Genomic DNA, 13,697 nt, shown 5'->3' with positions numbered 1-13,697 from the left:
ACAAATACCGTTAAAATTTGTACAGGTAAAATTTCTTTCCCAGGACACTAGCTGCTCATAGTAACGGGAACAGGAAACAGAAGGTCCTCTCCGGGGCTTTACCCTCACTGTAGACGGCACCGCCCTCTTTCCCGTCGCCCAGGCCCGTAACCTTGGTGTTATCCTTGACTTCACTCTCTCATTCAACCCACGCAGTTGATGCATCACCAAATCCCGTCGGTCCCACCTTCCCAACGTCACTAAAATCTGCTCTCTCCCCTCCAAACTACCACGTTAATCCAATCGCTCATCCTATCCCTCCTAGATTACTGCATCCGTCTCCTTGCTGACCTCCCAACCTCCTGCCTCTCCCGACTCCAGTCCACACTTTACTCTGCTGCCTGGACCATCTTTCTACAGAAACCATCGGGACATGTCAACCCCCTCCTCCAAAATCTCTAATGATTGCCTATCCATCGCCATATCAAACAAAAACTCCTCACCATGGGTGTGAAGGGACTCCATCACCTGGCCCCCTCCTACCTCACCTAGCTTCTCTCCTGCAATTCAGCCCACGCACTTCACTTCTCGGGTGCTCACCTTCTCACTGTGCCTCCATCTCGCCTGTCTCGCCAGTGACCCCTGGCTCATGTCCTATCTCTGGCCTGGAATGCCCTCTCTCCTGAAATCCACCAGACAATGACCCTCCCCGCCTTCAAAGGCTTACTGAAGGTACATCTCCTCCTAAAGACCTTCACCGACTAGGCCTCACGCTTCCTCATCTCCCACCCCCTTCTGTGTCTTTGCTCTTGCTCCTTCTCCAAGCCCCATGTCTAGCTCTGTAATCTTATTTATGTGTATTGATGTCTCTTCATTTGTATGGATGGCTGTCTCCCTGCTCCCTCCTCCCCCAGTACAGTGAGCTCCTTACGAGCAGCGACTGACACTCCTCATTGTTGTACTGCAGTTTCCCACGAGCTTCGTACAGAGCACACAGTGCTTCATAAATACGGCTGAATGAACGAATGAATCAAAGTCAAGGCCCTGAGCCACTAACGAGAGTCCGGGTAGGTTTTGAGCACCCTTCTGGGTCGGCCCGTGTCCGGCTCGACTGCTGAGACGGAGGTCCCCGGGCCAGCAGGATGGGGGCCGGATTCCCCTCTCCCTGGGGGGGGACGGACACCCCAGTATCTGAAGCTCACCAACCCCCCACTCCCCCCGAGGCCTAGGATTACCCTGGCACTTTCTTGATGGTGTGGGACACGCATATCAGGATGGGGAGGAAATGATGGTCTCTCTTCTTGTCTCCATGTCGGTCCAAAGTTATTAAAGTTCTTGTCTAGAAAGATAAAAACATACGAAAAAGGGTTCAGTTGAAGGCTGGAAACTAGAAGACAGAACCGACCCGACACCGAGGAAACGACGTCTTCCTTTCCCTCCTCGTACTTTCCCCCTCCAACCTGACCCTCCTGGATGATTTCGATCAAATCGATCCCTGCCTAGATTAACACAGGTCCAGCGAATGTCCTGAAACACGCAACCATGCAGCACATAAAAACACAGATCGTTCACCCCCAGATCAGTGCTGGATCCCAGGAATAAATAGCCCTTTGGAGTCTAGAAGGATCGTTCCTTGTCATCACTGCTTCATGGCCTTTCTTCCCAAGACCCGGTTGGTGATTTTCTGTGGAAAGAAAGAAGAGAGATGAATCCTGCTTTGCTGAGACTAAGCCCATGGAGCCATGCCAACTGTTCTCTCTCATCCTCCTGTCTCTCCCCGCTTCAGTCTATATTTCACTCTGCTGCCCCTGATTATAATAATAATGTTGATATTTGTTAAGCGCTTACTATGGGCCGAGCACCGTTCTAACCGCTGGGGTAAATACAGGGTAATCAGGTTGTCCTACGTGAGGCTCAGTCTTCATCCCCATTTTACAGATGAGGTAACCGAGGCACAGAGAAGTGAAGTGACTTGCCCACAGTCACACAGCTGACGTTATCTTTTTACAGAAACACTCTGGACATGTCACGCCCCCACCCCTCTTCAAAAATCCCCAGCAGTTGTCTATCAACCTTAGCATCAAGCAAAAACTCCTCACTCTTGGCTTCAAAGCACTCCATCCCCTCACCCCCTCCTACCTCACCTCCCTTCTCTCCTTCTATACCCATGCCCACACACTCCGCTCCTCTGCCGCTAACCTCCTCAGTGGGCCTCGTTCTCACCTGTCCTGCGCTTGACCCCTGGCCCACCTCCTACCTCTGGCCTGCAATGCATGCCCTCCCTCCTCACATCTGCCAAACTCTCTTCCCCTCTTCAAAGCCCTACTGAGAGCTCACCTCCTCCAGGAGGCCTTCCCAGACTGACCCCCTCTCTTTTTCCTCTGCTCCTCCTCCTCTCCCCATGGCTCCTACTCCCTCCCTCGGCTCTACCCCCTTCCCTGCCCCACAGCACTTGTGTATATTTGTACGTATTTATGATTCTATAAATTTTATTAATGATGCGTCTAGATCTATAATTCTTTTGATCTATTTTGATGCTACAGATGCCTGTCTACTTGTTTTGTTTTGTTGTCCGTCTCCCCCTTCTAGACTGTGAGCCCGTTGCTGGGTAAGGATTGTCACTATCTGTTGCCGAATTCTACTTTCCAAGTGCTTAGTACAGTACTGTGCACACAGTAAGCGCTCAATAAATACAATGGAATGAAAGACTGAACGAATAAAAGTAGGAGAGAGAACAGGAGAGAGTTATTTGATCCCCTTTTTACAGTAGAGGAAACTGAAGCCCAGAGAAGTGAAGTGTCTTGGTCGAGGTGCACAGGCAAGCAACTCGTCGAAATGGGATTAGAAGCCAGATCCTCCAGCTCCCAAGCCCGCGCTCTTTCCACTAGGGCACGATGCTTGACGTTGGTAGCGGGGAAGCACAAGGGTTAACTGGTCCTGCAGTTGTCCCCCTGTCTTTGTCTCTGACCTCCCTCTCTGAGCTGTTCCCACCCTAGACCTGCTAGACCAGTCTCCTCTTCATTTTCACTTGATTTACTCAGGACGATTCTGGCAATGACTCAAATCACTTAAGGACTGGGCTGACTCAAGACAACTTAGTTAGTTACAAAGAGGAAATGACTCTCTCGTGCTAATCGAGACACCCTGGCCCTGCTTATCAGTATTATCAGATCACCTAGAACAAAGCAGATCCGGGGTTGGATGGAAAACGCTTGTGGGGCTGACTGCTTTCTATTCGAAAAGATTTCACTTCTATTGTATTCTTCTGATACTCGATGAATGTTGTTCCAAGGGTATGTAGAGAAACTCTGTATTGCTTGGAGTTGAGCTAGCCTTGACGGACAGAGACAATTTTGCCACTTAACCAGTTCTGCCTGCTAGCACTCAGGGGAAATAAACTTGTCTCTGACATAGCCTCTAAACACAATGCACGGTTCGTGAAGTTTTTGGATCCCTGCTCTCACGGTAACTTAAAATCGACTAGAAGTGACGGGCCTCAGTTTTCCTCTCCTAATAACAACGACGACGACCACGGTAATAACGGTGGTATCTGGTGAGCATTCACAGTGTGCCGAGCACTATACTAGGCACTGGGACAACCACAAGATAACCAGATCAGACCCTGACTGCCCAAGAAGGAGGTCCCGGTCCGAGGAAGAAGAAGGAGAATTGGTACTGAACCCCTGCTTTCAGAAGGGGCAAGAGAAACTGAGGGAAGTGAAATCACTTGCCCAAGGTCTCCTAGCAGGCACTTCAGTGCTTACTGCATGCAGAGCAGTGTACTAAGCAGGTCAAAGAGTACAGTACAAGAGTTGGTAGGCACCCTCCCTGCCTCAGATGAGCTTACGGTCCAGAGGTGGGAGATGGACATTAATAAAAATCATTGCGGGGCATTCATTCATTCATTCACTCAATTAATTCAGTCGCACTTACTGAGCTATTACTTTATGCACAGCACTGTACTAAGCACTGGGGAGAGGACAATATAACAATTCTCTGGACCGTAAGGTCACTGTGAGCAGGGAATGTCACTATTTATGGTTGAACTGCATTTCCCCAGTTGCTTAGTACAGTACTCTTCACTACAGTCCACACATTAAGTGTTCAATAAATACAACTGATTGAATCAATAATAAACGGCCACATTCCCTGCCCACGAGGAGCTGGAGTGGTCTAGAGTGGGGGAGGCAGACGGCAATACAAATAAATGAAATATTTGGACATGAGTGGTGTGGTGCTGGGAGGGAAGGACTGTGGGGGTTGGGGGGACTGAGGGAGAAGGTCAGATACCCCACCGTGATGACTTGGTACTCATCTGAGTCCCACCATTTGTCTGCCGTGTGACCTAGGGCAAGTCGCTTCACTTCTCGGCACCTCGGTTCCCTCATCTGCAAAATGGGAGAACTGAGGCAAAGAGAAATCAAGTGACTTGCCCAAGTCCACGCAGCAGAAAAGTGGCAGAGCTGGGATTAGCACCCATGACCATCTGACTCCCGGGCCCGGGCTCTATCCCCTACACCCAGGCAAACTCCTATCCTGTCAGGATAGGAGAAGTGCTTGGATCTGTGGGATAGCAGTTTGCATGGAGAGGACAATGTAGATTTTAGAAACGTGAAGAGAAAACCTCCAAGATTTCGTGATGGGTTGAATATGCAGGTCGAATGCCGGGTGAGCAGAGGATAACGCCCAGGTGACCGAATGAGGGATGAGCTGAGCATAATGCCAAGGTTACAAGCTTGAGGGGCGGGGAGGATGGTGGCGTGGGTCTACAATGACGGGAAAGAATTTGGAAGAGGAGTGTTTGGGTGAAGATAAGGAGCATGTGGGTGGGAATACGAGGAGTTCTATTTCAGACCTGTTAAATTTGAGGTGTCGGTGGGCCATCCGAGTAGAGATGTCATACATTCGATGGTATTTATTGAGCCCTTACTGTGTGCCAAGCACTGCACCAAGCGCTTGGGAGGCTACAATACAAGAACAAACGGACACATTCCCTGTTCACAGGCTAGAGGATGAGCTCGCGGGAAGGCAGGAGGAAATGCGAGGCAACTTGGCCTACTAGATAGAGCACGGGCCCGAGAGTCAGCAAGACATCAGTTGTAATCCCAACACTGCCACTCGTCTGCTGTGTGACCTTGGGCTTTACTTCGCTTTACTTCTCTGGGACTCAGTAACCTCAACTGTAAAATACGGATTAAGACTAGGAGCCCCAGTGGGACAGGGAATGTGCCCAACCTGACTATCCTTTCCAGAGGGTTCCTTCTCTGGAGACTGAGGACGTGCAGGGTGACCCTGTAGACAGGACTGTAGGCACAGAGGCTTGACCCATCAATAGAATTAAGGGCCCCGGGTCTGCTCGGTCCCACAGTTAAACAGAACCAGTGCCCTGCTCAGACCCTCAGCTTCCAGAACCAACTTCTGTGCTGAGAGTGGTGGTCCTCTCACTAACCTTCCCACCCCCAACACACTACATATACACCATGACCATCTTGACAAGCAGGGCATTTCTGGGAATTGGCTTGTGTCCACCTAAGAGAGATGGTCCACGAAGCAAGGTTAATGCACTAAGGTGTCAGGGCACAAAGAGCAACAGATGGGTCAGACTTGCCCCGTGACCATACCGCCCTGAGGTGTGCGCTGCCAGTACTGAGCCCACACGCCACCGGGGGATTTTGGACTCACCACCGAGGCCTTCTCGGGGGATAGCGCAGAAGACCCCCTACCCGATCGAGTGGGGTGTCACAATGGAGCACTTGAAATGAGGTCTGTGTCTGGAGCTGTGAATCCTGGTCTTGAAAGCCACACTTAGATTAGTAACTAATGTTGAGGGGTGTGGATGTCCCACCCTGCCCTCTATCAACAGCCTGTGGTCTCAGCTGGAGAAGGCGTGGTGGCGGGGGGGGGGAGGATTTGCTGGCAGCCTAGTTCTCTTGCAAGCACTTGGCCCTCCACCTCCCACCCCCAAGATACTGGCCCAAACTGAGACAGGTGTAGATATAGGCCACCTTTAAACCAGATGCTTACTCTACCCTAAACCAATATCAACTTGCACCTCAGATCCAACTGTGAAACTCCAGAAATGGCTTGTCCTCAAGGGACTGGAGGGCCAGCAGCTATGCATGGCATCATTCACTTTCTACTATAATGCCTACTCCGTCCTCTCCACCCACACCCCTGATGACTCACAAGCCCACTCAACTCTTCTAAGAGAGAAATGGGGTGGACCTCATTATGGGTACTATCCTCCACTTAGCACTCCATTGCCAGTAGCCAGCAACCCTCACAGAAGGGTTCCTTCCCTGGGAGAAGAGGACACAGAGTGATCTTGACAGACATAGACGTGCACACACACACACACACACGTGCATACTCTCCGCCCCAGCCACACCGCCCCAGTCCCCCAGACCCCAAACTCACACTTTACCGCACTTTACTTCTGTGTGGTGAGAAGCTTCTGGGAGGAGAAGTGAGCTAGTTCCTCTCTTCCCCTCACGAGGACCCCCTTGAACATCCACCTCCCAATCTGGAGGTTCTGAGTTGGATTTAAGAAGTCCCTGAAAGCTCCAGCCTGCTCACTCTGTCTCACTGGGTCCAACTCCACCCTCAACCCATCCCAACACATCCTCCCATCCCTCACCCACGTCCTGCACAAGCCAGCAGTTTTCCAAAACTTGGAAAAGCTCACTGAAATTCTTTCTTCTCCAACAAGTTTACCCTGACTAAAAGCTCTCATCCTCACCAGCCACTCCCAACCCCACCACAAACCTTATTTTCCCTTCCAGCTCACCCATGCAATCAGGCTCACCCATCAAGCACTGAAGTAATAATAATGTTGGTATTTATTAAGCGCTTACTATGTGCAGAGCACTGTTCTAAGCTCTGGGGTAGACACAGGGGAATCAGGTTGTCCCACATGGGGCTCACAGTCTTAATCCCCATTTTACAGATGAGGTAACAGGCACAGAGAACTGAAGTAACTTGCCCACAGTCACACAGCTGACAAGTGGCAGATCTGGGATTCGAACTCATGACCTCTGATTCCAAAGCCCGTGCTCTTTCATTCACCACAGATCCTTATACTCAGATCCTTCCCTTACCAATGTTTTATCACCTGTGTCCTCCCCATTCATCTGATGCTGGACCTATAAGATGCAAAAGGAACGACGTTACAATGTGGAAGACAAGCACAACTGAAGGTATAAGGGAAGGAAACACCATAATGAGAGCAGAGAAGTGGAGGACAGGTGGGCTGAGGTGATGCTTCAGGGCTGCAGGTAACATGTCCACTCATTCTGCTATATTGCACCCTCCTAAGCATGGAGTACAGTGCTCTACACAAAGTAAGCACTCAAATACCATTGTTTGCAGGAGGGAACTTACACAGCCTGAGAGAAATGCTGGAGAACCAACAGGCAGTTTGAGTGGCCAGGAAGCCTTCTGAAATGGAGTTTGACACTTCACCCCTCTATTCAACCCTCACCCCCAATGGGGGGCATTAATGAAGTCAGAATAGGTGAGGGATGATACCCCTAACAGAACAGTCCTGCCTGGAAGTCTTTCAAAATATTACCCGTCCCAGAAGAGCTCCCAGTTCACAAGCCAGTGCTAACAGTGCTTGGCACAGACTAAGCGCTTAACAAGTACCCTTATTATTATTAAGCCAGAAAACAGATTCAAGGTGACCCAAAACTCAACACCTCCTCCTCCTTTTTGGCCTAAACTCACTAAACACTTAGAGTGACACAAACACACACGACTCTGAGTAGAGTGAGTGAGGCCCTGGAGGCTTTTATAGGGCCAGGATGGTACCAATTCCCCTGAATGGAAGCAGCTGGGATAGAGATCAGGTATCCCGGAAAGAAGCCCAAGCCGCTTAACTGGAGGAGGGGATGGCTGTGGGAAAGTGGGGGGGGGGAGGGGTGGGGGGGAAAGGGGAGCAGGGGGAGAGGATCTATAACATGAAAGTCATGAGTTCTAATCCCAGCTCTGCAATTTGTCTGCTATGTAACCCTGGGCCTAGTCACTTCACTTCTCTGAGCCTCAGTTACATCATCTCTAAAATAGGGATCGAGCCTGTAAAACCCATGTGGGACAGGGATTGTGCCCAACCCAAATGGCTTCAATCCACCAGGGCTTCGTACAGTCCCCGACACACAGTAAGTGCTTAACAAATACTATCATCATTATTGCTTAAGGGTTTGTCCAGAGAAACACAAGGGTGTCTCATCTCTTGACCCCCACCCCACCTTCCTGTCCGGACTCAGTTCCCTCCTCACAGCCCCCACATACGGGCAGCTGACACTGGACCCCAGGAACAGTCAGGGCAGCCTGGCCCTTCAAAGCAGACGGACCGTCACTCTCCTCACCTTCACAGCCTTCCTAAAATCACAACTCCTCCAAGAGGTCTTCCCCATCTAAGCCTTCATTTCCTCTACTGAATATTAATGGTCTTTATCAAGCCCTTACTATGGGCCAGACAACGTACTAAGCACGGGAGGCAGTGGACTAAGTGCAGAAGAGAGTGAGAGAAGAGGAAGAGAGCTGATTTTGTTTTTATTTTGTGCGTGGTGTTGTATTTTACTGTTTCATCATTCCTGATGTGGCCATCTCCAGTCTCTCAGAGCAGGAGAAGGAAGCCTAGACGATTGCAGACAACCTAGTTTTTGGGGGGTGGCTGGTGGGGCAAACACTGTTTCTGTGTCTGAGACCACAGGGTAGACTCACTCTCCCCTTCTCCCTCACATCCACCCCCTGCCTCCTCCAAGCCACAGGGCTCACTGCAGAGCCCTCCTCTGGGTAAGAGGCAGTAGAATTTGGGTCTAATGGAAGCTAGGTGTCACGAGAGCTTCCCCACCAGCCCTGATGGAAACCCATCTGGAGTTGTGGAACTTGGTCTTAGAAGACGCATGTGGACTAGTGAGTCTGAGGGGCCGGGTTCCCCCATTCTGCCCTCTGTGGCCCAACCCTTCAGTCTCCAGCAGACTCAGTTGGTTCATAGTTGGAGAGGCAGGGGCAGAGATTGCAGATAATCTAGGGGTTTCTTGCAGGCTCCATTTCCCTCTCCCCTGTGAAACACTGAACCTATCATCAGGAGAACTGTGCTGTATAGACAGATGACCCCAGCTATGCTGACTGCAACGATCTGCCCTATTGATACTCAGAACCCCAGCTCTGTTACTCCAGGAGGGCCTCATTCTCCAGAGACTGGAGGGCCAGCACAACTGCACAAGTCAATCTCTGCTAGCAAGGCTGGCTATTCCGCTCCTCCCAAACCACACCCCTGTTGATGGTCTCGGACGGGAGCCCGCAAGGCTCTGTTTCTCAGAGTTGAATGGAGCCGACACGCTGATGCCACCCTTTCCTACTCCGAATATTAGAATCCCAGAAGCCACCAAAGACACAGAAGGGTTTCTTCCCCAGGGATTGAGTATGTGTAGGGTGACCCTGCAGGCACGACTGCGGACACAGGGAGATTGGACCTGTCTATTGAATTCAGGTGCTCAGGTCTTCTCAGTCCATCAGTCAATCCAACAGAACCAGTTTCCTGCACAGAGCCTCAGCGTCCAGAACCAGCCCCTGTACCAAGGGTGGCAGCCCCCAACACACTAACCTATCCCAAAGCTAACCCCATCCTTCTCTCTCTCACACACACACACAAGCACACACAAAACAAAAATAAACCTTCCTTTTGCGGTGGTGACATGATCCACAGCTCCATCTCTCCAGGGTGGGCACATCTGAGAATTAATTTCACTGGACCCACACTGCAAGGGGATGGTCCTCAGGTCCAGGGCGAGCTGTTGAGCAGTCTCTGTTTGGAGAATAATAGCCCGTCAGATTCTCCCTCAAGTCATCCTACTCCGAGCTGTGTACTGCAGGGGGTTGGTGTTCTGGGACTCCTATCTGCAGCCGAGCCAACGGGACACAGATCCAGTGCAGGGGGTGAGGGGCAGGAGACTTGTGACTCGCCACCAAAGCCTCCTCGGGATAGGGCCACCTGTCTTGGCTAAAACCCAGTGGGACTTGTGGAGCCTGGCCTTAAGACACATGTGGATTCTGGGCAGCCTAGTTTTCTTGCAAACACTTGGCCCTCCACCAGCCCCCTCATTCCCAAGACAATGGCCATAACAGAGAGATGTAGAGGCAGATTATGCTTAAGCAAGCTGTTTCACTCTACACTAAACAAATGCCAACCTGCACCTCAGATCCAACTGTGTCACTCCAGAAATGGCTTGTCCTCAAGGGACTGGAGGTCCAGCAGCTAAGCAAGGAATAATTCACTTTCTAATACAATACCTGCTCAGGGCCACCGACCCATACCCCTGATGATCCTTGATGGAGCCCACTCGACTCTTCTCAGAGAGCAGTGGGGTGGACACACTGATGGCCACTGTCCTCCACTTAGCACTACATTGCCCGAAGCCACCAGCACTCACAAAAGGGTCCCTTTCCTGACCTTGACACCCAGACACACTTTATTTTCCCTTCCAGCTCAGCCATTAACATTATCCCATCCACTAAGCACTGAAAAATTCACTCCAAAGCAATTAACTAAATATCCTTGTACTCAGATCCTTCCCTTACCTGTATCATATCGTCTGGGTCCACTCCAGTAAAATGAACCTGGACCTATAAGACTGAAAGGGCACTTCTGGAGAATCCAGAAGAGAAGCACATCTGAAGGTATAAGGGAGAGAGACACCATAATGAGAGCAGAAAAGTGGAGGCAGATATACTCAAGTGGTGAGTCAGGGCTGCAGAGAACTTGTCTAATTCTGTTGTATTGTCCTCTCCTAAGCACTTAGAACAGTACTCTGCACATACTAAGCACTCAGTAAATGCTACTGATTGACTGCAAGAGGCTGGAGTCCCAGAAAGCTTCCACAGCTACAGAAAGAGGCTGGAGAACAAAGAGGCAGTTTGAAGAGTGAGGGAGTCATCTGAGATGGACCATTAGGCTCTTCACCCCGATACCCATCATCGTACACACAACAAGAGCATGAGGTCAGGATAGGTGAGGGATGATTTCCGCCCCCCTGCCCCCAAACACACACACGCACAACAGACCTGCAGAGAGGCCCTTGGCCTAGAACCTGGCCTAGAACCTGGCCTAGAACAGCTTCCAATTAGCAAACCTGAAAGCACCTGGCCAGCTTCACCATTCACACTAGACTGACTCCTACCCCCCTGCACCCTCCCAACTCCCTCAGAGGTAGCCATTGTCAGGGACCAAGGGGTTTTAGCTCTAAAGGGGCTAGAGATGAGTAGGATGACCCTGTGGACAGGACTGTGGGTTCAGGGAGGATTGACTCATCCGTAGAATTAAGGCTCCTGGGTCTTCTCAGTTCCACAGTCAAGTGAGACAGAACCAGTTCCTTCTTTCCACAGGGTCTTAACTGCTGCTTGCAGAACCAGCCTCAGGGATGAGAATGACAGGCCCCTCCATTCACTTCCTCCTCATCCTGCCATAACCCTTAATCATCCACGCATTGTCCCATCACCTTCCCATAGAGATGAAAGCTCAGGTCCTAATTTTACCTCTCCATGGGAATCACCTGCTCTGCATTCTCACTGCAGGGGGAACAGTCCTCACAGCCAAAAGGTGTGGTGAGAAGCTTCTGGTCCCTCTCTTCCCTTCAGCGGCAACCCTTGGACATCCATCCCCAGATGGCTCATGAGTGGGGTTTAGGAAGCCCCTGCAAAGTCCAGCAGCCCCCTGGTTCTGTATCACGTGGACCACAGCCTCCCACCTACATGGTGGACATGTTAGTGGTCTCCCAGAACTATAAGACCGCTACCGAAATCGTTTCTTCTCCAATAAGTCGTTCCTGACTAAAAGCCCACATGCTCCCTATGCCCAACCCAACCAAATACACACACACACATACACACACTTCATTTTCCCTTTGAGCTCACCCATGTGTTTTGGCACACCCACCAAGCACTTAAATACTCACCCCACAACTCACTACTTGTCAGTTATGTGACTTTGGGCAAGTCACTTCACTTCACTGGGCCTCAGTTACCTGATCTGTAAAATGGGCATAAAAACTGTGAGCCCCTCATGGGACAACCTGATTATCTTGTATCTACCCCAGTGTTTAGAACAGTGCTTGGCACAGAGTAAGCACATAACAAATACCATCATTATCATTATTATTCTTCTACTCAGACCCTTCCCTTACCCATACTGCATTATTTGGGTCCTCCTCATTCAACTGATGCTGGACCTATAAGATTGAAAAGGAACTATGTTAGTATGTGAAGAACAAGCATATCTGAAGGAGTAGGAGAAGAAGACACCATATTGAGAACAGAAAAGTGGGGGCAGGTACAGTAAGGTGATGAGTCTCAGGAAACATATCTTAATTCTGTACTACTGTACTCTCCCAACCTTGTAGTACAGTGCTCTACACATAGTAAGCACGCAATAAATACCACTGATTGATTGCAGGGAGGAAGTGTCTCTTTGAATTTCCATAGCCACAGAGAGAGGCTAGAGAACAAAACAGTTTGAGGAGCCAGGAAGCCTTCTCTGATGGAGCGTTAAAGCCCTTCACCCCACTACCCACCCCCCTCACAGACATGAACGGGATCAGGAAAAGGGTCAGGATGATACCTCCACACAACAACCTGGCAGGGAAGCTTTTAAAGAAATTATCAGGCCCAGAAGAGCCCCCCCATCCCCCACCACTAGCAAGCCAAAAAGCAGATTCATAGTTAGCCAACATTTAACACCTCATTGACCCCCAGCAGCTCTTTCCTCCTCATAAACTCAACAGCCATATACATTAAGGAAAATTCATTTATCTCAGGATAACCCCCACCCCCTCACCCCGGTTCTGGAGGCTTATATAGGTCAAGGCGGACCCCCCCCGCCCCCCGACTTCAGTAATCCACCTGACTGGGAGCAGCTGGGTTAGAGATCAGGTGTCCCAGGAGAAAGCCCCAGCCTCTTGGATGGAGGAGGGGGTGGCTGTGGGAAAGATAGGGTAGGATAGGAAAGGAGGTAGGGGATCGGATATGATTGGATCTGTAGCATGAAAGGGTTTGTCCAGGGAAACACAAATTACAAGCAGCTGTCTAGGGGGTCTCATCTCTGGCCTGACCCGCCACCCCACCTTCCTATCCTGTCTGAGATCCCTCCTCGTGGGCCGCTGACACTGGACCCAAGGAACAGTCAGGGCAGCCTGGAACTTAAAAGCAGACAATCACTCTCCCCACCATCAGAGCCTTCCTAAAATCAGATCTCCCCCAAGAGGTCTTCCCCCACTAAGCCCTCATTTCCTCTATTTAATAATAAGAAGAATAATTATGGTGTTTAAACACTTACTATAATAATAATAAATACTTATGTATTTGTTAAGTGCTTACTATCTGCCAAGCACTGTTCTAAGCGCTGGGGTAGATACAAGATAATCAGGTTGCCCCACATGGGGCTCACAGTCTTAATCCCCATTTTACAGAAGAGGTGACTGAGGCAAAGAGAAGTGAAGTAGCTTGCCCAAGGTCACACAGCAGACAAGTAGCAGAGCAGGGATTAGAACCCACATCTTCTGACTCCCAAGCCCGTGCTCTTTCCACTAAGCCCTGCTGCTTCTCTATGTGCCAGGCGCAGCGCAGCTAAGCACAGAAGGGAGGGAGAGAAGAGGAAAAGAGCTGAGTTTGTTTTTTTTGTGCATGTGTGTTGTGTTTTACTGTTTCATCGCTCCTGATGC

The sequence above is a fragment of the Ornithorhynchus anatinus genome, chromosome 1 (genome assembly GCF_004115215.2).
Source record: "Ornithorhynchus anatinus isolate Pmale09 chromosome 1, mOrnAna1.pri.v4, whole genome shotgun sequence".
Lineage (NCBI taxonomy): Eukaryota > Metazoa > Chordata > Mammalia > Monotremata > Ornithorhynchidae > Ornithorhynchus > Ornithorhynchus anatinus.
This window is presented reverse-complemented; position numbering follows the sequence as displayed.